The sequence below is a fragment of the Bos mutus genome, chromosome 28 (genome assembly GCF_027580195.1).
Source record: "Bos mutus isolate GX-2022 chromosome 28, NWIPB_WYAK_1.1, whole genome shotgun sequence".
Taxonomy (NCBI): Eukaryota; Metazoa; Chordata; class Mammalia; order Artiodactyla; family Bovidae; genus Bos; species Bos mutus.
This window is the reverse complement of record NC_091644.1, coordinates 38,201,326-38,223,764: the sequence shown is the minus strand read 5'-3', so window position 1 is coordinate 38,223,764 and position 22,439 is coordinate 38,201,326. Positions and strand designations below refer to the sequence as shown.

Sequence of the window (22,439 nt, the reverse complement as noted above, 5' to 3'; positions counted from 1 at the left end):
GTAGAACATATGAAGTCTTATAAAGAGAAAGAGATATATGGCAAGAAATCTAAGGTAAGCCATCTTTTAAGTAAACCCCTGGTTACAGTAAAAAATCAGAGAGATGTGGAAATAATAGGTGTGTACATCAAATGTGAGGTACTCATCTTAAAGTCTGGCACGTAGCAGGGGGTTAAAAATATTAAGAGAAGGTAGGAAGAAGAGATAGAAAGAAGGGAGGGAAGATGGAAAGGGAGGGAAGAAGGGAGGAGAGCTGGGGAAAGAAATCAGGTCCCAGTTATGTCTGACAAATGGCATAAATGGATACTGACAATGATGTAAGTCCATACAATGATTAATCACACGGAAGACTATGATTTTACTCCTTGTGCAAGAGCAAATATTATCCAGCCTTTCCTGGTTCTAATTCTAATTCTCCAAGTACAGCATGTCTGTCTGCGCTGTGTTCATCACTTCTGCAGCTACTATTCATAGCACGGAAGTGCTGTCTAAACAAAGTCTAAACCTCCGCATAAGCATCAACATCAGTGTTGGCCAGTCCTTTCCCTTTTCTTGGTTTTGCATCCCAGAAAACTAAAAACAAACCAGGCACCAGTGTTTTCTCATCTAGACTCAGAATCCAATATTGTCATTTCTGTCATACCCTGGTGGCCAAAACAAGGGCAAAGGTCTGCCCCATTTGAAGGGAACAGGGCATAGATCACGCAAACCAATGGAAGGTGTGTCAAAGAATTTGCAGATATATTTTAAAATTGACAGGTGACGAACTGACGTCACTCACGTGGCATAAGTGCATACATGTAAGGTGGAAAGGTCCTTAAAACAATTCAGCGTAGCCGAAAAAATTTTAAATCTTATGCTTTGCTTCAATTCACTTTTTTATGCTATTTTTGGATCGGTTCACATATGTATAAATCAATCAACAAATACGTTAGTGAATGCGTTCAAAAGGTTTGGCTAGTAAGGTACACAATTTGAAAACAGATATTCCTAAATACCTTGCCCAGAGCCTTGCTTTCCCTTCCTACTTATTAAAAAATCAAAGGTCCTCTGTATCTAGCTCTACCAATAGCCTTTCAAACTTTTTAAAAACTGCTTCTTGGACTTCTCTGGTGGTCTAGTAGTTCAGACTCTGCACTACTAATTCGGGGGGCATGGGTTTGATCCTTGGTTGGGGAACTAAGATCCCACATGCTGTGCAGACAAAAATAAAAAATAAACTCACATATCCTTGGTCTCATGACCTGAAGACCCTGTTAATATTTTTTTTTTTTAAGACACAAAAACTGTTTCTTAGAGTTCCATTTTCTAGCCGGTCTCATTGATAGACCCTTAAATGGATTCCAGCTTTCTGCTGTTCCAAACCACGCTGTCATGGGCATCCTTGTCCTGTATCAGTTCAGTTCAATTCAGTTCCGTCGCTCAGTCATGTCTGACTCTTTGCGACCCCATGAATCGCAGCACGCTAGGCCTCCTTGTCCATCACCAACTCCCGGAGTTCACTCAGACTCACGTCCATCGAGTCAGTGATGCCATCCAGCCATCTCATCCTCTGTCGTCCCCTTCTCCTCCTGCCCCCAATCCCTCCCAGCATCAGAGTTTTTTCCAATGAGTCAACTCTTCACATGAGGTGGCCAAAGTACTGGAGTTTCAGCTTTAGCATCATTCCTTCCGAAGAAATCCCAGAGCTGATCTCCTTCAGAATGGACTGGTTGGATCTCCTTGCAGTCCAAGGGACTCTCAAGAGTCTTCTCCAACACCATAGTTCAAAAGCATCAATTCTTCGGTGCTCAGCCTTCTTCACAGTCCAACTCTCACATCCATACATGACCACTGGAAAAACCATAGCCTTGACTAGACGGACCTTTGTTGGCAAAGTAATGTTTCTGCTTTTCAATATGCTATCTAGGTTGGTCATAACTTTTCTTCCAAGGAGTAAGCATCTTTTAATTTCATGGCTGCAGTCACCATATGCAGTTATTTTGGAGCCCCCCAAAATAAAATCTGACACTGTTTCTACAGTTTCCCCATGGCATAATTTTGCCAATGTAACTGTAGGCTAAATTCAGGCAGTGAAGTTCTTGGATCAAAGGTTATAGACATTAAAATCATGATTGATATTACTCAATTGCTCTTAGAAGGATCTTAATATTGGGCAAATGAATACCAGTTGACAGTTCTTAAATTTATATTTGCAAATGCCTACTTGTCCACATATCTTCTTCCCAGGCACTAATTATAATAAAACTTTACAATTTCTGACATTTAGGTGAAAGATGGTATCTTATAGTTTCCAGTGAAATTTTTTATCAGACATTTGCATCACTTTTTAACTGTCCATTCATATCCTTGGCCTTATTTTCTATTGTGTTATTCTGCTTTTTCTTTATTGATTTGTGTGAGCTCTTTGTAATTTAAATAAATTAAATTATGTTTCTCATATACAAATGTTGCAAATATTTTCTGTTTTGTCATTTTTAAGGTACTTTTTGTCACACAAAATTATGTTTTCTTTTATGGTATGAAATTTATGATTTTTTAATCTATGGCTTCCTTGCTAAAAAGGACTTCTCCAAACAGGGATGAGCAATAAATGCACCCACAGTTTTTAAATTGTGGTTTCAAATTTTAACTTTGAAGTTTTTATCCACATATGCTTTACTGGGAGTGACAAGTAAGGTAAGAATCAGTTTAAGTTTATATTTATTTATTTACTTTATTTCTCGGCAACACGAGTGGCATGTAGGATCTTAGTTCCTCGACCAGGGGTGAAACCTGTACTCCCTGCATTGGGAGGTCAGACTCTTAACCACTGGACCAGCAGGGAAGTTCTAAACTTTTTTTCCCAAATGGCTAGCCAATGGTTCCAACACCATTTGTTGAATAATTCCTCTTTTCACTTTCAAGCAAATCTTAAACTGATCCATACTCGTTGAGTAGTGCCGACCATGCTGGTAGCTAATGACTGTGACCTGGATTTAAAGTAGAAGCTACTATTTAGCTGTGGGCAAGGGAAGATAGTTGAGAAGATTCTTCATGCAAGAACCTTCTCGCTACAAGCAGCTATGTGGCCCCCAAATCCTGGTCCTTAACCCTGCTAACTGCGCACTTCTTGCCTCGGTGATAACATGTCTCTTCTGTCTGTTTGGCAGTCCTTAGCTACATGATCCTTCCTTCAGTGTGCAGATCAGCACACTGGCCAGCCACTCTGTAAATCGCTTTTGCAGAGAGCTTTTGGAGACCATTCAGGAAAAGCTATCAATGAATAGGTTAGAATTTGAAATAAACCACTGAGACCAATGTGAAGGTAAGTAACGGAAGGACTTCATATGGACTTGACCCTGGTCTTTAAGAAGCTGCAAGGCTTGTTTAAATTGGAGTGGCCTGGTTTCTGTGTCTTACCTGTGCAGTCAGAGGCCCTGGGGGTGAGATTTAAAAGAAGCTGCCCCATGTCATTGGTCCATTTGGCTTGGTGGTGTAGGGTAGGTGGGAGGGATCCTCTGGTGAGATGGTCACGCTTTAGTCACCTCTGACTCTTTGACCCCGTGAACTGTAGGGCTCCTCTGTCTATAGATTCTCCAGGCAAGAATATTGGAGTGCGTTGCCACGCTCTCCTCTATTGAGAAGACAGAAGCTAGGATTCAGCGGAAGTTCTCTTTCTCTCTCTGCTGCTGCTGCTGCTGCTAAGTCGCTTCAGTCGTGTCCGACTCTGTGCGACCCAGAGACGGCAGCCCACCAGGCTTCCCGTCCCTGGAATTCTCCAGGCTCTGGTTTTCCTAATTGTCTCATCTAGGCTTCGAGGAAAAAGCTGCGGTGGCGGGTGCCGGGATTCAGCCTTCACCCAGCAGAGAGGCTGGACATCCGCGCCAGGACTGGCCAAGCCAGGATCCAAATCTGGGCATCTCCTCCCCACACTTGAAGTGTTCAAGCCCTGTAGGCAGCCTTGTGTGAGACAGCGAAGCCCTCCCACTGAGAATGGAACCCATCCCTACCATGCACAGCCAGCAGAGGGGGGGTGGGGTGAGGGAGATGTGCTACCCACCCTGTGGCAACTTGCAAGTCCCAGAGAAGGGTGCTTGACATCACCCGCACCCCCTTGCCTGTGCCAGCCTCCCAGTTCCTGAACTCTGGATCCAGGTTTCCATGGGAGATTTTGATGCTCAGTCTCCAGCCAGGGCGTGGAAGAGAGGGGTCCAGGGAGAGCCCCAGATACAATCTCAGCCCCGGGGCCTCTAATTGCACAGGTTAGACACAGAAACCAGGCCACTTCAATTTAAAAACAATCTAGGATATCATGCTAATTACAGGGGTTTGCAAGCACAAGACCCAACAAGATTTAGATTCAGTAGTTAACAAAAATCGGACAGTAGAGAGCAAGAATTTCACATCAATAAAAATATGACCCCACAACATGCAATGGAGCTGTTGCAGTAAATTTTTTCCCCAGGCTGCAGGTATTTTCCATCACAGATGCTTCATTCCTGACAGAGGATGGTGTGGGTAGGGCTGCTTTCTGTATTCACTTAAAAATCACTTCAATCTGCTGGAAAAGGTTGAATGACTCCTACCTTTTTGTTTAAAAAAAAAAAAAAAAAAGAGGCAGCTTTGAAATGAATGGCTTCATTGAATCAAATCACCCAAGAATTCAACTCAGCAAGGCCATCTAGGTCCCTAGCAGCCATTTTCCTCCTGTTCTGTTTTGAAGGCAGAGTTCAGTCTCGTCGTTCTGGGATCCCTATGTTTCTTTAATGATGTACAGCTCTGTATCCCCAGTGCGTGCCTCCTAAGTCACTTCACTTGTGTCCGACTCTTTGTGACCCCAGGCTCCTCTGTCCATGGGATTCTCAGGCAAGAGTACTGGAGTGGGTTGCCATTTCCTTCTCCAGCGGATCTTCCCAACCCAGGGATTGAACCTGTGTCTCTTATGTCTCTTGCATTGCAGGCAAATTCTTTACTACTAGTGTCACCCAAGAAGCCCTGTCATCCCAGGGAAGTCACCTTTCAGGCCACACAGCAGCCCCCACCCCAAGGGCACTGAATGCAAGGGCATCAGTGCCGTCCCTGGATCTCCGGAGGAGTCCATCCCGGGGCAGGTAGGCAGGTAAGGCACTCACCTGGGCTTCCGAGGCCACAATCGGTGCTACCACAAAGGACTCAAGTTATGACAGGACAAAAAGCATTTTGCCAAAAGGGAACCATAACTCTTAGATCTTGAAAAGTCAAAGCGTCCCCTCTCTCCCCAGGCCGCTCTGAGCATCTGAGGCCGGCGCCTGCGGGCAGGCGGGTCATGGCCGAACCAGGCCCCCATGGTACCATGCTGCATTTCCCAATCTAACTTTGTTTAGATTGCGGAGAACATTTTTTCGATCCTGAAAAAAAAAAAAAGAAAGAAAGAAATCACTGTGGTTTCTCTCCTACCCCCACCCTCTATAATGGCCACTTTTAAGAAAGAGTTTCACCATGTTTCCCATAAAACCAAAAAATAATGAGGATGCTGGCCAGACATTCTTTGTTTCTTTTCTTCCACGTCTGTTGGTAACCCCTACCCCAACCTCTGTGCCCCAGGCCTGCCTGTCTGCCCGCTGTCCCCACACACCCCTCATTCACGCTGGGCCCCAGCCAGGCCAAGTCCCGCCTTTCTCCTGGACAGACTTCCCCTTCCAGAACCTAGCTCAGCACTTTCTCGCTAAGTCACCCCGGGCTAGGGCTGGAGGCGGCCCAGTGACTCCCCAAGTCACCCAGCTTGTCCTGCGATCACTCCTTTTCCCTCCCCTCTTCCTCGTGGGTGCTCATAACCCATCATCGCCATCAACCACGGGTACCCAGCTCCATGTGGCCTTCAGCATCAGACAATATTATTCTGCAGCCTCCCCTCTGTAAGTCTTCTGAGGTTACTTCACATGCGTGGGCATGCGGGCACTCTCTTCTCAACCCACATACTTTTAGGGATTCCTTGTGTCTTCCAGTCATTTTCTGTTGCCGGTCTCCTCCCCACAGTGTGTTCACGACTTGGCACCTGAGTGCTGTTGACTGACCAATTCCCGTCCTTTCTACTTCCTTCAACAGGGCAGGGTCATGGCTGAGTAGCCGGTTAGTCAAAGCTCCTGGATTCTCTTAAATTGTCCTGCTACTGAGTCACCACGAGAGCGTAGACAAGCCACTTCCCTTCCTCATCCCCCACGTCTGCAATCTTGCCAGGCTCTGTGCACATCCTCAAACAACGTGGCTAGAAGGAACCTAATGTGCTGCTCATTGTGGTGGGTTTGTCCCTGGCTGATTCTAGAATCCCAGGTAAATCCTGGGGCTAGCACAGGTTTTCCTTAGCTTCTCACTTCCTAGCCCACGAGAGAACCGCAGCAGCTCGCTGCAGCCTCTGCCATTGATTTTGCTTAGAGAAGGGGGTGAGAAATTCAGACTCTCTTTCATACATTTCTAACTCATGTGCAAAAGTAATTAGGTCCAACTCTCAGGGAGTGATCTGAGAAATGAGGGGTGAAACTAAGCAAAGCTGTCACCATGACAAAGAAGGCTCTTGTCTGCTCATGAGAGGTTCTGGCCTCAAACCTTAAGCCATGCCTTGGCCCACTGACACTTAGACTATCCTGATGCCAAGCACTGGCCATTTTTGTTGTTCAGTCGCTAAGTCGTGTCCGACTCTTAGCGACCTCATGCAGCACGCCAGGCTTCCCTATTCATCCTTTACTATCTCCCGGAGTTTGCTCAAATTCACGTCCATTGAGTCGGTGATTCTATCTAACCATCTCATCCTCTGCTGCTCTCTTCTCCTTTTCCCTTCAGTCTTTCCAACATCTGAGTCTTTTCCAATGTCATCTCTTTGCATCAGGTGGCCAAAGTATTGGCACTTAAGCTTCAGCATCAGTCTTTCCAATGAATATTCAGGATTGATTTCCTTTAGGATTGACTGGTTTGATCTTCCTGTCCAAGGGACTCTCAAGAGTCTTCTCCAGCACCACAATTTGAAAGTATCAGTTCTTTGGCACTCAGCTTTATTTATGGTCCAACTCTCACATCTGTACATAACTACTGGAAAAACCATAGCTTTGACTATATGGACCTTTGTCAGCAAAGTGACATCTCTGGTCTATAATACACTGTCTAGGTTTATTATAGCTTTGCTTCCAAGGAGCAAACATCTTTTAATTTCATGGCTGAAGTCACCATCCACAGCAATTTGGGAGCTCATGAAAATAAAATCTGTCACTGCTTCCACGTTTGCCCCTTCTATTTGACATGAAGTCATGTCATGTCATGGGACTGGATGCCATGATCTTAGTTTTTTTCAATGTTGAATTTCAAGCCAGCTTTTTCACTCTCTTCTTTCATCTACATCAAGAGGTTAGCATGCCATCATTTGCATATCTGATGTTGTTGATATTTCTCCCAGCAATCTTGATTCCAGCACTTGCCCATTTGAGGTATTAAACAAGCCTTGGCCGAGACGACTAAGCTGGGTCCAGAGGAAATGCTAACAGGACTCTGGCTTGGCTCTAAAAGGCCTTACTATCTTCTGAGAGTTGGAGTATTTGCATATGAGACCTACGTCTGGGCTGGTAACTCTCATGCCCCTTGACTGCCCTTCCTCTTCTGGGAAGCCATATGCAGGTAAGCCAAGAGAAGCAGTAAGCAGCGTGCAGTCACCCTCAGAGATCAGCAGAAACAGAGCCGCCCATGTTTGGCTCAGAACCCAGATACCAGACACTGGACAGGAATTTGCCCTTGGGAAGCTGTTGCTTAACCTTCTGGTTCCTCAGGCTCCCTGCCTCCTCGACAGAGGCCAAGCCCAACCAGGAGGCTGGCTGAGGCCAGGCTGGTCAGCCAAGGCCAGCTCACCCAGGCTTAGGCCAGGCTGGGAGGGGTCTAGCTTAACCTGCAGGAGGCCAGACACTGGGCAGGATCCTAGTGGACAGGCAGGTCTATGCAGCTTCTGTTTCCCAGTGGGAAAGGACGGGTTTCCCCAAAGCTGTTTAGGGAAAAACTCAACTTGTCTTCAGCCTGGATCTGATGGAGATGGAAGCACCAAGGACCCAGGAAGAAGCTGGAGCCCATTGCATGCCTTGCCTGGAAGTGAAGAGAGGTCTGTCTGTAATGGGATCTCCAGCTGACACAGTTTCATGGACAAGCCCAGCCCCATGGGATAGACTTGGGGTCTGTGGCCTTTGTCCCCAAGTAGCCCCACCGACATCTTCCATTATCAAAGAGGGAGAAAGGAAGAGAAGAACAGAAGACAGTTGTCTGGGGATATGTATTTTCCCTTATGATGTAAACTGAGTTGGAAATGTCCCTAGGGACACCTAAGGCTGTTTCGACTGTAAGGCCTTTGGGTGGGCGATACATCCAGTCTCCAATCTGCCCTGCAGGCTGTTGGTGCTAGACAAATGGGTGACAGCACCATCACTGTGGGGCTTCCCTGGTGGCTCAGAGAGTAAAGCATCTGCCTGCAATGCGGGAGACCCAGGTTCAATCCCTGGGTCGGGAAGATCCCCTGGAGAAGGAAATGTCAACCCATCCCAGTATTCTTGCTGGGGAATCCCATGGACAGAGCAGCCTGGTAGGCTACAGTCCACGGGGTGGCAAAGAGTCAAACGTGACTGAGTGACTTCGCTTTTTCATCGTCACTGTGGTCACCTTCACAGGAGTATCTGGGTGGCACCCAGGGCCTCATGGCATTCATTGGAGCTTCCTGCTCATTCAAATGGTGGTGGTGGTTTAGTTGCTAAGTCATATCTGACTCTTGCATTGCAACCCCATGGACTGTAGCCTATGAGGCTCCTCTGTCCATGGGATCTCCCAGGCAAGAACACTGGAGTGGGTTGCCATTTCCTCCTCCAGGGCAGCAGAATTCTGGAAGGATACCACATAGATTCAGTTGCAAGCATTTCTTCCTTCTCTGGGAACCCAAACACAATACAGATCTTGGGGGATGTGGAGGAGAGAGTGGGCTGAAGGTCAGGGCAGAGAGAGCTGGCCCCAGATTAGGTGTTTCTGATGAAAGATATCCCAGCTGGGGCATTTCCTCCAGGAGTGATTCTGCTCTTATCAATTATGATGATAAATAACTGAGTCTGTGCATCCCATTCATACACATATGTAGACATTGTGTCTCTGTGCAGGGAAGTAAGATTAGGAATATGGCCCTTTTAATCTCTCTGATTTCCTATCATTTAGCCCCTAGTCCAGGAGCTCTGTGGACAAGGTTTTCCCAGGGGATGACAAATAGCTTGGACATTTCAGGAAGATTACAGTTGGTGATTGTGGGTGTGAGAGGTCAGTGGGGGAGGAAGAGCCCGTTCTGAGGAGGTCCAGTTGTTGTTGTTTTTTTTAATATTTATTACCTTGTTTATCTATTTGGCTGTGCAGGGTCTTAGTTGTGGCACGTGGGATCTAGTTCCCTGATCAGGGATTGAACCCAGGCCCCCCTGAGCTGGGCTCTTGGAGTCTTAGCTATGGGACGATCAGGAAAGTCCTCACTGCTGAGTTTTAAAATCTCAAGTTTGCTCTCTTAGCTCCCTTGGCTTTAAGGCTGTCCCAATAGATACAGGAAGGCCAGCACCTGGGAGACAGGCAGCCTGGGCTGGAGCGAAAGAGCTGCAGCTTCTCAGATGAGTTAGAATGAGTCACAGCCCAGGCCTCTGTCTGGTTAAGCAAAGGCCATGCCCCAGTTTTGTAACACCCAAAGGTGGAGGGTGAGGAGCACTCCCTGATCTGTATACAATGGGGATGATTTCAGGCCCAGGTTCGAGAACTGAGAGCCCACTGCCTTCCAAGTAGCCCCGAGGCCCTGGGGTCCTCGCCCCACAAGCCCACCCTGCTTCCTTCTCCTCTAAGCTATGCAAACCCAGCTTTCCTCAATTCACGCCAAGAAGTCTTATTTACCTGTCCTCAGTTTACCTTACCTTACCCTTCCACACAACCAGTCCTGTCTTCCAGGCTGGGAAGGGCTGCTGTTGACATCACCTCCACTGAGGGAGGAGAAACACCAAGAAGGGGTCGGTCAGTGATGTCACCGTGTGTCTGGAGGCCAAGGAGGTTTGTTCTCTTGCCAAGCTCTCTGCATTCCTTGGTACTGGCTCAAGCCAGCCCCTCCCCCGCCCCCAGGGACACCAACCAGGATGTGGTAAAGTCGCTCTGGGGTGCCCAGCTCCTCACTGACTAGTAAATCCATAGAACACATAAGATGAAATGTACAAGCATCACAAGTGGATAAATTACTTTATTTGTGCATTTAGTGAGGAATTTCCCATTGCTTTCTAAATGAGTGAAAGGTACAGGCTGGCTTTGGATGGTATCTGATTAATGAGAGGCAGATTTGGATAAAAACATAGTAAAGGTTGCAAGTGCCTTGGATGGTATTCCAAGTGGAGTGGCCTGGAAGTTTGCAGCAAAAAGGAAACCAAACACAATCTTCTCATTTCGGACACTTTCTGGTGGATGTTAAGAGTTTGCCTACAGTTTAAGCAGATGCTGGAGTTTCTCGACATGTGTGGTGAGTGGTTCTGAGGAGCAGGATGCTGGATGAAGGATGTGGGGGCTTTGCTCCTGGTTGAGCTGTGGCAGGACCTCTGGCCATCCCCTCTTCTGTGTCCTATGGCAGGAAGTAAGGACGCAGGACAGGGGATCTGGGAGAGGCCTCGGGTGACCTAACCTCTCCCTTGTAGGTCCAAGGGACTCCTTCAAAACAGCCTGTGAGAGAACTGGATCCACAGCTCAGTACCCCAAATGGGGACACCCAACATACTCACCTCACCCCACCCAGCATCCTTCATTCAGCAGCTTTCACCAAGAGGGTCTATCTGTGTATAAGACACTGGGAGGGGGCTGAGGGCCTGCGATCCACGGCTTGGGGCTGGTGTTTAAGTTGAACTAGAGAATTAAGACAAGTGCACAGGAGAAGTTCCAGAAACATTGAAAGATTGTGGCCCTGACTGAGTGTGGTGGTGGACAGGCTTTGAAAGCAACTGGGGCTGGAGCTGGGACTTGAAAGAGAATCAGAATTATATTAGGACACTGGATATGGGAGGGTACCTTGGGCATGGCCAGAAAAGGAGTGGGTAAACCATGTGTCAAGTACGCTTAAGTACTCAGCACAGCAGGCCTGGGCCCGGGCACAGGGCAGGGAGAAACAAAGTGACCAAGGCAGGTTCTAATCAGCCTTTGTAGGTTCTTGAAACTCAGGCAAGGGGGTTGGACTGATTCGGAGGGACCCACAACAAAGTGTTGTAAGGAAGGAATGGTTCAATGAGGCAGTATTGACGGAGAACTGACCCTTTTCCGTGGACTGTGATAGATCCCAGAGGTTGAGTCATGAATAAGACATGGTTGTTACTCCTAGAGATTTTCTAGTTTGGGAGAGAGATGAATAAGGAACAGATACTTCCTGTGAAATGTGATGAGTGCGGCGGTAGAAATATAACTGGGTTGCTTTTGGAACTTAAGGATGAGGCTGGACACCTGGTGGTCTGCAGGTAGGGAAGCCACGGATGGACTTGTGGGTGGCAGTAGGAGTTTGAACTTTGTCCCGAGGGCAGTGGAGGGAGGCATGGGAGAGATCAACCTGCGCCAAGGGAGGGGCAGGCAGGACGTGAGAAATGGAGGCAGTAGATGAACAGGTGAGGGCGGAGGCCGGGAAGAGCTCATTAATTGAGGCGGATGAGGCCAGCGGCACTGGGGAAGGACAGGGTAGGAGATGCTTGGAGGTCAAAGCATCCACCGGAAGCTCTTGGACATGGCTTGGTGAAAGGCGATAGAAGCCGGAACTGCAAAGGAGAGCCTTCTAGGCACATCCCAGCTCTTGGATGGTGGAACTTCATCCTGAGCACAGGGCATGGATCTTCCAGGTGGAAGGCAATTGTGGAACCAGTTATCTCTTTGAGATCAGTCTGTTAATTCTTTATGTTCTCTAAAAAGAATGGAATTCCCCCCAACCTCCCAAAGATGACTTCTGCTGACTCTCAGGAAATAATTTCTGTTGCGTCATTTTTTTCCTGCCTCAGTTTTCATTTGGTTTTCCCATTGTTGTAATCCAGGTTTGCAATGTGCTGTCCTACTGTGTTGAGTATCCTTGTATGTCTCTTTGTCTGCTATTAAAATTATCCTGGTTCTTATGAATGTTCGTATTTTTACATCTGTTTCGTGAAAAGTCTCACTTGCTTGCTTTTTCTTCTTCCCTAGCAGCAAACTTTGAAAATGTATCTTCTCTTTCCACCTCTCTTTCCCTCTCTCTCCCCAACTTTTTTCCTTCCTTCCCTTGCTTCCTTATATTGAGTTGGCCAAAAAATTTGTTTGGATTCTCCATAGGATGTGACAGAAAATCTTGACTTTTTGGCCAATACTTTCTCCCTCCCTCCCACCTACCTTCATCTCAAGCCTGTGTGTCCTAAGACAGAAGGGTACATCTTTTTCGACTCTGCAAAGTATCCTTGTAAGATGCACACCAGAGAATTTCACAAACACCCAACATCCAAGACATTTCAAGGCCACTGCTGGGCAGAAGACAGATTTCTGGTACTAGCAAGTCTTACTGGGAGGGGCTGGGGCTTGTGACTGGTTTATTCTAAGCCTGGGACGGTGATCAAGATGGAGAGGAAGAGGAAGGCAAGACAACCGAGGCATGGAAAGGTGTTTCCTGGATTTTTCAAGACCTGTAGAGTCTTCCCCTATGGTTCAGCGGGTGAAGACTCTGCCTGCAATGCAGGAGACACAGAAGACATGGGTTTGATCCATGGGTTGAAAAGGTCCCCTGGAGGAGGAAAATGGCGATCCACTCCCGTATTCTTGCCTGGAGAATCCCTGGACAGAGGAACCTGGTGGGCTACAGTCCAAAGGGTTGCAAAGAGTCAGATATGATTGAGCAACTAAGCAAGAACAGAGTCTCAGAGCAAGGGAAGTTTTGAGTTGGCTAAAGGTTTCAGTTTGGGTATTTCAGAGCATCTTATGGAGAAACCTGAATGAATTTTTGGCCAACCAAATAGAATATATTCTATTTAGAGAGGAAAACAACATGCTATCTGTCAACTATGCCACAGGCCCACACTTGGAAAGAGATGTTTAACATCATATAGTGTTTACAGCAATGTTTCATCAGAACCGGTTTGCCTGTCCATGGCTAGATACCATTTCAAAGTAGGTGTAAACAGCCTTGCTCTCTCTCCCTCTCTCTCTCCCCTCCCTCTTCCTCTCCCCTCACCCAGTGAAGTTTCCAAAAGAACCTTTGTTTAGTCATACTCACAAGCTCTCTTTGTCCCAAGTGGCTGTCACTGTCTCAGGCCCTTGTGTGTGTGTTTCTCACGACATGGCCAGGAGGGAGCCGGTCTCATCACCCACAGGCAGGTTACCTCACTCGTCCAAGGCCACCAGAGTGTGTCACAGCCTGGGTTTAAACCCAGGTCAGGTGGCCCTAATCCATTCTCTCAGCAACGGCACCATTCTATAATTTCTCTCTTACACACTTTTTACTTCACAGATTTTTTTCCTTTTTTCTTTTTTAAAATATTTATTTGGCTGTGCCAAATTTTAGTTATGGCACTCGGGACCTTTGATCTTCGTTGCAGCCTGTAGGACCTTTAGTTGAGGCATGTGAGATCTAGCTCCCCAATCAGGAATTGAACTCTGACCCCTTATGTTGAGAGTGCAGAGGAAGTCCCCAGATTTTCAAATAGAGAACAGGATTCTAGTAGGATTTTATTACACGATACATGTGATGTTAAAAGCTCTTTTAACTTAATGATCCTGAGTCTGTCTCCTGCATCGGCAGGTGCGTTCTTTACCACTAACATCACCGGGGAAGCCCAAGTGAAAGTAAAAGTGTTAGTCACTCCGTTGTCCAACTCTTTGTGACCCCATGGACTGTTTGTAGCCTGCCAGGTTCTCCTGTCCATGGAATTCTCCAGGAAAGAATACTGGAGCGGGTAGACATTCCCTTCTCCAGGGCATCTTCCCGACCTGGGGATTGAACCTGGGTCTCTTTGACGGCAGGCAGATTCTTAACCATCTGAGCCAGCTGGCCTGAAGGGAGATTAAGTACCAAAAATTCTAAATTTTCTGCATCCAAGTTGTGGGTGACTGCTTTTTCGGGCCAGATATGGAACAACTTGGGGAAGTTCCTTGCCTTTTCCTAAAGCATCGGAATTGCTCAGAGCATTGCCTGAGCAGGTCAGCCTGGCCTCAGAGACGACAAGGCCTTGGGTCCATCTGACATCACAACCCAGGGCTCCAGAACAAGGACAGATCGCTTTGCTCTATAAGAAGCCTGCCCCAGCCACTGGTATTTGTCTCCATAGAGTCCATTCCACACTCCCTGAGCCTCTGTTCCTGTCTTTTTATTAACTAGCAGAGGAGGATATTTATGGAGGAGGGAACTCTATGGGGAAGAGGAAGTCACCAGATTGATTTCTGAAGACCCCTCTGTGTGCCTCTCTCCTGTGAGACCCTGGAGGTCTTTAACTCAGTGTCACAGTCCTGCTTGGAGTCCACCCACCCCCGCTCACCACATGCTTCCTGCTCCAAATGTCAAGGTTTTCATTTGACCATGATATCATGAGCCGAATAAAATTGAAAACAGCCAAATACCACTTTATTTACAGTCATTTCTCACTCCCCCCTAATTTCCGGTCACAAAGAAAACCTCTCTTTAACAGTGCCAACCTCCAGATCATACCAATCGCCAAGGAGAAGCCCCATCAGTGCAGGCATCAACCACAATGTATATCACAGCCAAGGGAGCTCGCTCACCCTGAGGCTGTCCCTGGCACAGGTGGGGTTTTCCATCACATGCTTTTTGGGCAACAGGGATCCGGGGGCAGAGGGAGCTCTCAGTTCCTTTTCCCCAAACTGGAGACACTGAAAAACATTTCCAAGTAAGCCCCCAGGATTCAGAGGAATGCTTATTTACACTTGCAGGAGCCGGACTCTGAAATTCCCTCCCGAGTGCCCTTGATCCTAAGCTTGGGCTGTGGCCGAGCCCCAGCATGTAAATATTGCTAGCTGATCCTTCCTGCCCCACTGCTGGATCTTCATCTGGGTGGACAATTTTACTGCAGCCCGACTTCTTCAGGCCATCTATTATGGGCTGGTTCATGCACACCTCCTCATTTATATATTGACGTTCTAAAACCCAGTACTTTGTTTGGAAATGGAACTTTAAGGAGATGATTAAAAAGCAGAGACATTACTTTGCCAACAAAGGTCCGTCTAGTCAAAGCTATAGTTTTCCCAGTAGTCATGTATGGATGTGAGAGTTGGACCATAAAGAAAACTGAGCCGAAGAATTGATGCTTTGGAACTATGGTGTTGGAGAAGACTCTTGAGAGTCCCTTAGACTGCAAGGAGATCAAACCAGTCAATCCTAAAGGAAGTCAGTCCTGACTATTCTTTGGAAGGACTGACGCTGAAGCTGAAGCTCCAAAACTTTGGCCACCTGATGCAAGGAACTGACTCACTGGAAAAGACCCTGATGCTGGGAAAGATTGAAGGCAGGAGGAGAAGGGGACGACAGATGATGAGATGGTTGGATGGCATCACTGACTCAATGGACATGAGTTTGAGCAGTCTCCAAGTGTTGGTGATGGACAGGGAAGTCTGGAATGCTGCAGTCCATGGGTTTGCAAAGAGTGGGACATGACTGAGCAGCTGAACTGACTGAATGTCAAATAAGATCATAAGAGTGAGGCCCTAATCCTATAGGTCATCCTTAAAGGAAGGAGAGAGGGGCAGCAGCAGTACCCATGCCCTGGAGGAAGAGCTAGGTGAAGACCCATCAAGAAGGCAGTCATCTGCAAGCCAAGGAGACAGGCTCTGGGAGCAACCCAACCTGCTGACACCTTGACCTTGGACTTCCAGCCTGTATTTTGAAAATACAATTCATTTCATAATTTGGGTACTTACTGGATTTTGTTTTTTTCTTTCTCAAGTGTATAACATAATCCCGTATCTCAATGGATCAAGGCTATCAAACTTTAGTATGATTTCTAGACATGTTTAAGTCTGTTTTTTTTTTCCTTCTAAATCATCTATGCCTACAGTCATTCTTTTATACTTGTTGAGTATAGATTTAATTATTGTCATATGCAGCAAGTCTCTGCTTTTTATCCAGTTTCATTCCTGGAAAATTTATGACAAAGTGAATTGCCTTAAAGTAGATTCTATTTTACCATAGGCACAATGATATAATTCAAAGTTTTATTGTTGATTTAACATCAGATGAATTTTAGATATGACCATAATATGGCACAAAAGCAAAAACACAGCTGTTTGAAATCTCTGTAATCAATTACAAGTCAAATGAATGCCCAAGTCATTTAAGAGGATTAAACGAATTGTATATATTTGGTAATAAAAAGGGCTGTATGTGTGGATAAAATAGAAAAATTCCTTGTTTTTTTGATGCTTCCCAGACAGTTCATTCTACACACCAGCACCAGATTAATTTTTATAAATGAGACAGTCGATAGACATTTGCTAGTTCCCCTTCTCTTGTGAGATCAAGTAAACAATCTTTGAATGTGGAAGTTGCTCACGTGGGAGCCCCTGCCACCTCTCCTCCCCAAACTTAGCTCACTGTTCAGGAAACTGGTTAGCAGCTCCAGATCCTTCACACATGGCTCCCATCTTCCAGCTTCGATGCCTTTACTCTCTGCTTGCTCAACCTTTGCCCACCTCTCCAGCCATGTCAATCCCTTTCCTCCTTGGAGGTTCTGTCCCTGTCCTTGCACTCGCAGACCTACACAGCACCTCCCCACCGAGCCTAGGGACTCCTCCTGAACCTCAGAGCATGGTCCGTGGTTGGCGGATCACCTTGCATCTCCCTGGAGCATCACTCTGTGCTGTGTCTGCTTGCTGTGCCATCCAGGGTGGACAGCCAGCTCCATCCACCACTGTGCATTAGGAAAGAGAAGGGAGAAACACCAACCTTTCCTGAGGACCTACTATGTACCAGGCATCACATCTGGCATTCTTATATACATTCTCTCATTGAATCCCTACAACCATCTTAGGCGGTAGGGATTAGTTTTTCCATTCACTACTGACAATACAGAGGCTAAAAAATTTCTTCAGCTAACTTCGCTAAGAAGTGATGTGACCGGGATTTAAACCACGACAGTACACAGCAAGGCTCTCAAGCTAGAAATCAGGAGATCTCCAATTCAATTAACCTCTCTGAATCTTAATTTTGCCTATGAACGAAGAGGGCTAACAGCATCCCCCGCTTGAAAATATGTGAATTAATGGAAGACATACTTTTGAAATCCTTCATCAGCTATTATGGTACCATTGTTCCTGGTTCCTATCACACTCTGATGCTCAGTAAATGTGTGTTGCAAAAAACAAACAAACAAAAATGTGTGTTGCTAGATAGGTTTCTATTTCTTCTGTCAGGAGTTGCAGTATCTGTTGGTCTCGTCAGCCCAGCTGCTCTCTTCCTGCTCTGATCTAGTGACAGTAATATCCATGTTTTCATCTTTGAAAAAGAAATCATGCCACCATCTGCTGAGAAGCGTTTCCTGGTCCAGAGCAATCAGACTGGCAACACTTACCTGCACGTGTTTGCTAGCATTGCCCAATGTCTTCAGGAGAATTCTTCCAAGTATTTTGTAATCTGTGTTGGGGAATGCTAACAAACTCTAATACAGGACAACAGCTTGCTTTTTCTTGAAAGATAACAATGGTCAATAATCATGGCTGTGTCTCCTATTTGTGGGGCTCCTACTTAAATGGACTGAAAATCCTTGCTGCTGCTAAGTCGCTTCAGTCATGTCCGACTCTGTGCGACCCCATCGACAGCAGCCCACCAGGCTCCACCGTCCCTGGGATTCTCTGGGCAAGAACACTGGAGTGGGTTGCCATTTCCTTCTCCAATACATGAAAGTGGAAAGTGAAAGTGAAGTCGCTCAGTCGCGACCCCATGGACTGCAGCCCACCAGGCTCCTCCATCCATGGGATTTTCCAGGCAGGAGTACTGGAGTGGGTTGCCATTGCCTTCTCCCGAAAATCCTTGAGATGGGGTTAACTATCAGCCTTTTCTCTGCAGACCAAGCTACCTAAGAAAAGCAGTATTATGTGTGATGTCATTTATTTTAAAATTTATTCTTGAAGTATAGTTGATCGACAGTGTTAATTTCTGGTGTACAGCAAAGTGATTCATTCTTCTTCATATTTGTTTCCATTATGATTTATCATAGGATATTGACAGGATATTGTGCTATGGAGTAGGTCTTTGTTGTTTATCCATCACGTGTATAATAGTTTGCATCTACTAATCCAAAACTCCCAGTCCATCTCTCTCCGACCCACCTTCTCTCTTGGCAACCACCTGTCTGTTCTCTATGAGTTTCTTTCTACAAAGTCATGCATTTTTGTTCTTGCATTTTGTTCATGCATTTTAGTTCCATTGTTCTTTTGCATGATAATGCTGAATTTTGGCTTCTAACTTATGTTTCCACATCTTCTGAGTATTTGTGGACTATGTTCAGCATCTCTTACTGGCTGAGTTTCTTTTATGTACTGGGGTCTTCAGGTTTCCTTCTTTGTCCTTGTTCTTTCCTTCGTGATTACCCAGCTTAGCTCCTTGCAAACCCTTCTTCTCTATTTATTCTCATCACAATATGATTTTGACCTTCAGATTTCCTAGTTAACCTTTTAGGAATTTCCCGAAGTGGGCTCATCTTTCCCTGCTGTAATTAGAGTTCTTGTCTCAGAACTTGCTCCTTCTGTAATTTCTCTCCTGCTTGTAACTTTCCTTTCATTGAAAGGAGTAAAATCTGTAATTCTTTCCATGTCTTAACTGTAGTTTGGATTTTTTGGTAGGAAACTTGCTCACCCTTCAGAGTTCCTTTTCTACCACAACTGGCTGTATAAAATCATACTTATTTTTAAGATGGAATAGTCCACAAAAATAGGCACCAACAACACTTTTGTGCATAGAGTTAGCATCTTCTAGATATAGATTTTATTTCTCTATCCTATATTCCTGTTCTATAAGATAGCCAAAAACAGTGATCAAAACAGGAGCCTTACCCAAACAAATCCATTCTGCAGTATCTATAGCATGTAAACCTTTCCCTTGTTGCATTTTCCCCTCTGCCTAATTCAACTGGTCATAAATATTAATTGGCCCCATGGTTTCAACTTTCCATTTCATATCTGTTGATAGACACCTCTCTGGATAGACATCAGACAGTTAATCCATTTTAACCAGCCTCAGCTATTCTGTTTTCTGAAGAACATTCACTTTAGAGAACTCAGAGGAAATGTCTTTCTCTTTCTGCTTTCTTTGGCAGGTCTCCCAAGGAAGAGATGATGGTGAGAAGAGGTTCAGCCCACCAGCCTTTACTATCTTCCTTCCTGTCCTTTGCTCCAGAAGACTCCCACTTGTCTGCCCATGGAGCTCATCACCACACCACCTGTTACCCAGTGTCCATGCCACCTGGCTGCCATTGCAGTGGTCCACCCTCCCAGGGGGCCTGAGCGGCTGTCCCTCTTGGTCTGTGTGTCCTACCAAAAGCCTTGCTAAATGGAGATGTGATGGGGCCGTGGTCACTGGCAGGGTTGCTCATGGATTGCTGATGGAATGCGTGGATGGGAGGCCAGTCTGATCCACTCTTGCTATGAGTCGTAGCTGGTCTTCCCTGGTCAAGCAGACCCACTATCCTCACGTGGGGACTCTCTGCCAGGTGGCTGGGTTTCATCAACACGAAAGTTCATCCGCCCCCTTCATTTGCTGACTCTGATAGACAGTTCTTGTGTGTAGAGGGGTCCTCCCCTTCTGTGGGGTCACCCGCGGCAGAGAGACTGTTTCTGCACTGCATGGCAATGATCCCTTTGGGAAATGGTTTGCTCAGTGGTTAGTAGAGGTGAGCCTTGTGTGACCTGCAAGGTAACTGGGTCACAGGTGTCCAGCAGACCCACTTGTGCTTGCTGTTCTGGAGTGAGAAGCAGACAGGTAGACAGAAGGAAGAGGTGCATACACGTTTACAGAACAGAGATTGGTGGAGAAGGTAAGAACTGAAATTCAGATTTCACATAACTAGAGTTCTCCCCTTCTCCCTCAGCCAGAGGAATAATGAATAATAGAGAGTAGTAGTTATAATAATAACCTGACCTGCCTCTTGAGAATCTGTATGCAGGTCAGGAAGCAACAGTTAGAACTGGACATGGAACAACAGACTGGTTCCAAATAGGAAAAGGAGTTCGTCAAGGCTGTATATTGTCACCCTGCTTATTTAACTTCTATGCAGATTACATCATGAGAAAACGCTGGACTGGAAGAAACACAAGCTGGAATCAAGATTGCCGGGAGAAATATCAATAACCTCAGATATGCAGATGACACCACCCTTATGGCAGAAAGTGAAGAGGAAGTAAAAAGCCTCTTGATGAAAGTGAAAGTGGAGAGTGAAAAAGTTGGCTTAAAGCTTCAACATTCAGAAAACTAAGATCATGGCATCCGGTCCCATCACTTCATGGCAAATAGATGGGGAAACAGTGTCAGACTTTATTTTTCTGGGCTCCAAAATCACTGCAGATGGTGACTGCAGCCATGAAATTAAAAGACGCTTACTTCTTGGAAGGAAAGTTATGACCAACCTAGATAGCATATTCAAAAGCAGAGACATTACTTTGCCAACAAAGGTCCGGCTAGTCAAGGCCGTAGTTTTTCCAGTGGTCATGTATGGATGTGAGAGTTGGACTGTGAAGAAGGCTGAGCGCCAAAGAATTGATGCTTTTGAACTGTGGTGTTGGAGAAGACTCTTGAGAGTCCCTTGGACTGCCAGGAGATCCAACCAGTCCATTCTGAAGGAGATCAGCCCTGGGATTTCTTTGGAAGGAATGATGCTGAGGCTGAAACTCCAGTACTTTGGCCACCTCATGGGAAGAGTTGACTCATTGGAAAAGACTCTGATGCTGGGAGGGATTGGGGGCAAGAGGAGAAGGGGATGACAGAGGATGAGATAGCTAGATGGCATCACTGTCTTGATGGACGTGAGTCTGAGTGAACTCTGGGAGTTGGTGATGGACAGGGGGACCTGGCGTGCTGCAATTCATGGGGTCACGAAGAGTCAGACACAACTGACTGACTGAACTGAACTGAACTGAGTTATAATAATAAAAATAGAGTCACACAGGGTAGAGGAGAGAGCTCCTCCACTTCCAAGGGGGTCTGGGTACTTGAGGAAGGACCTGCATGTTCTTTGTTGGGGATGCAGACTGTGGCCATCAGCAGTGGGGTGGGGGTGGGGGAGTCAGTGGAACAGGACAAGACTGTTAGCACGTGTAAGACACAGATCCTTCTAAACAGGAGCAGGAGACTGACATGCTGTGCTCAGTATGCTAGGCGGGGATCAGAGCCTATGAAATCTGGGTTGCTACTATTAAGGGGACTCATAATGTGTGAAAAGTGTTAATTGCTTAGTCATATCCAACTCTTTGTGATCCCATGGACTGTATCCTGCCAGGCTCCTCTATCCATGGGATTTTCCAGACAAGAATACTGGAGTTGGTTGCCATTTCCTTCTCCAGGGATCTTCCCCACCTAGGGGTTGAACCTGGGTCTCCCGCTTTGCAGGTAGATTTGTTACCATTTGGGACTCATTAGTATCCACCAATCACTGGAGTCTGGGCTTTATAAGAACAACACCCAATGAGTGGGGTGGTCTGTGAAAACAGGTATGGTGATACTCCATCACCAGCTAGCCTTCAGAAAGGAGGTAGTTTTACATTCATGCTTGGGAACACACACAATCTCGTGCTAGAGGAATATAGAAATATATATACATATGTCTCTTATAAAAGATCATCTTTGGGCCATCAGTTCCAGAATCATAGATATGATCCAAATTACAAGAGCTCTGAGAACAGGAGCTCCTGTACCTAGCAGACTCAGAGGAATAAAATCTCACCTAGTAAGTCCTGGGAGTAGCGAGGTCCTGGGAAAACCAATCCACCTGGAGGCTGAGACAGGTGGGAGGAGGAAGTGGCATATCCACCATGGCAGGTGTGATGCACCACTGATCCCGGGAAGCTCTCATGTTGCCTGGGCATCAGGGTAGTTTCACAGGCACCAAATATAGCCACATGTCAAGGCCATGGGGTTCAGTCTCCAAGAACTTAGTCTTTCCAGCTCAACTAACACTGTCCCCCAAACTTCCAAGCAGATATTAGAGCCAGACCTCCATGCAAGCTGGGGTGGGATTCTCCAAAACCTTCACTAGTTCTAGGCAGATCACTGCAATGCTGGGCATGGCACACCTATCTGCTAAGTCTTTCATCGTAATAGTGGTACTTTAGTGAAAGGATTCAGAAAGCCCAATTCCTAAAGGAGACGTATTAAGTCAGGCCCTTATGTAACACCTGGAAATGGAAATAACAACCCACTCCAGTACTCTTGCCTGGAGAATCCCATGGACAGAGAAGCCTGGTAGGCTACA

The 22,439-nt window shown here is 46.2% G+C and overlaps 1 long non-coding RNA gene across 1 annotated transcript; it reads right to left on the bottom strand.

Moving 5' to 3' along the window:
* Positions 1-4,314: 4,314 nt before the first annotated feature.
* Positions 4,315-6,071, bottom strand: LOC138986083 (uncharacterized). The gene is made up of 3 exons (XR_011462977.1): positions 5,941-6,071; positions 5,115-5,369; positions 4,315-4,568 (listed from the first exon to the last, which is right to left on the bottom strand). It is a non-coding gene; the product is annotated as an uncharacterized lncRNA (long non-coding RNA).
* Positions 6,072-22,439: the final 16,368 nt, after the last annotated feature.